The 2,581-nt window shown below is 39.6% G+C and overlaps 1 non-coding gene across 1 annotated transcript; it reads left to right on the top strand.

Annotated features, from left to right (window-relative positions):
- The first annotated feature begins 671 nt into the window (after positions 1 to 671).
- TRNAE-CUC (transfer RNA glutamic acid (anticodon CUC)) lies at positions 672 to 743 on the top strand. The gene has a single exon. It is a non-coding gene; the product is annotated as a tRNA-Glu (tRNA).
- Positions 744 to 2,581: the final 1,838 nt, after the last annotated feature.

Here is a 2,581-nt window from a genome sequence, read left to right as displayed (position 1 = left end):
TGGCTTAATACAGCCCTAGCTGGCGTAAATTTTACTCTGTGGGGTGAAGCAAGGTAGAGGCCTGTGTCGTGCCTTGTACTCCTCACCCCCAATCGGACTATCTCACTACACCATGTGAGATAAAATTAAAAAAATTATATTCACCTCACCGTTTCACTTCTCCCCACAGGTCCCCTTAGGCTATTAGTACTTGCCACAGATCATACAACGTCCAGAAGTCGGACAACGTCGGGACGTTGTATGTACCTCAGCACTTAGGACGTTGAGTTCTGCGTCACATATGAGGCCCTGCTTCTGTTCGGCGTCACTACCTTGTATGAGCTGTGGCACGCTGAGGAAGCTGTGAGGTGAATAAACATATTTTTTATTTCATGTCAGATGGAGGTGAGGGAATGGATGGGGAACAGCGCACAACCAGCCGATGGATGTGACATTTGGCTGTCCATGCGTCACTGCATAAAATCTACGGTAGCCAGGAGCTGGTGTAGATTTCCATTAAAATTTACACAAGTTTATACAGTAAATGATAGTAAATGACCCAAAAGTCACATTTTATGTTTTTTTTTGGCCTTTAGTGACCATCATATACCCAAACTCCAACAGCTAAATTTGTAAAAGAATAAGGGGTCTACGCCTCCTACTAAATCTTATAACACTGAGGTCAGTATCCTTCCCTGGTGGTCTAGTGGTTAGGATTCGGCGCTCTCACCGCCGCGGCCCGGGTTCGATTCCCGGTCAGGGAATGACATTTTTTTTTCTTATTATTATTAAATCCTAATAATAAAGCATTAGGATTTCGTGTAAATTGTTATTCAAATACATATATTCTATTCATATGCTTTAATATTCATAGTAAGATTTCGTTAAGCAGCTGGAACACGTCTGAATTTTAGTTTCAGTCCCTTCTCGTGGATTATTCATACATTCACTGACTACATGGTATGTGCGACACTGTGCGGTAACCTATGGTAAGAAATGTATTTATTTTTGCTGCAGGATCGCCTAGATATGCTTCATGCGTTTGCTGCTACTGCCATCTACTGTCCATAGACAGTATAGCAACTCTGCTATGTTTACACCACTTGTTTTGAATATAGTTGTAGGATTTTTAGTTCCACTGTAGCAAACTGTATTAAAAAAATCAATAAAATATGCAACTGGAGAATCAGAGGATCAGGATTTTATTTTTTATCTACTGGATACATATAGAATAGCGTAGTTGACTACACTATTTCATACAGTAAAGAAAAAGGTGTCCCCACACACACCTCCAACATATGCCAACAACATATTTCTTTCTCAATAAGGACCAAAATGTATATATATGCCAATCATATGCTGCAAACACAGAGAAATGTAAGGAAAACGTTTTTTTTAGTCGCCGCAGACATTTTTCAGATTTTCATTTTCGTTTTTTCCTCCCCACCTTCCAAAAGCCATAACTTTTTTATTTTCCCATCGATATAGGTCTTGATTTTTACGGGACGAGTTGTAGTTTTTCGTAGCACCATTTATTTTGCCATATAATGTACTAGGAAATGGGGAAAAAATTAGTAGGGTAGAAAATGAAAAAAACAGCGATTCCTCCATTGTTTTTTGCGCTTAGTTTTTACGGAATTCACTGTAAAATTAAAACAACATGTTATCTTTATTCTCTGGATCAATACGATTACGGCGATACCAAATATATATAGTTTTTTCTATATTTTACTACTTTTACAAGTAAAAACCTAAGTGTAAAAAATAGAATTTATTTTGTGTTGCCAAATTCCGAGAGCCACAACTTTTTTATTTTTCCGTCGATTAAGTGGTATGAGGGCTTATTTTTTGCGGGATAAGCTGCAGTTTTTAATAATATCATTTTGATGTACTTCCGATGGTTTGATCACTTTTTATTTCATTTTTTGTGGGAAATGAGGAGACCAAAAAAGAGCGATTCTGGCGTTTCCACTTCTTTTTTTTTACGGCGTTCACCGTGCAGGTTAAATAATGATATATTGTAATAGTTCCGAATTTTACGGATGCGGGGATACCAATTATGTTTATTTATTTTTTTACTATGCTCTAGGGGGAAAATGGGAAAAGGTTTTTTTTTGGAACTTTTAATATATTATTTTTTTTTTTACATAAAAAAACCCACTTTATTTTACTAATTTTACTTTTTTTATTAGCCCCCCTAGGGGACTAGCGATCGTTAGATTGCTTGCACTATATACTGCAATACTAATGTATTGCAGTATATCGTGATCCTGACAGGCAACTATTAAGCCCTACCGGAGGCAGCGCTTAATAGGAGCACAAAGATGGCGGACCTGGGAGTCTTCATTAGGCCCCCAGGCAACCATAGCAAACATCGCCACCCCGCGATTGCATTGCGGGGGCGCGATGAGCTGTTAGAGGGGGTCGCCCCCCTCTTTCTGACTATTTAAACCCCGCGGTCGCTGTTGACCGCGGCATTTAACGAGCTAAACGAGCAGGATCGCGCTCGAGCGCAATCCCGCTCGTTACTCTGAAGTGTCGGCTGTAATATACAGCCGACACCCGCATCTATGGAGCGGGTTCACTCCGTGAGCCCGTTCCA

Source organism: Rhinoderma darwinii, chromosome 4, assembly GCF_050947455.1.
Source record: "Rhinoderma darwinii isolate aRhiDar2 chromosome 4, aRhiDar2.hap1, whole genome shotgun sequence".
NCBI lineage: Eukaryota > Metazoa > Chordata > Amphibia > Anura > Rhinodermatidae > Rhinoderma > Rhinoderma darwinii.
This window is presented reverse-complemented; position numbering and strand designations above follow the sequence as displayed.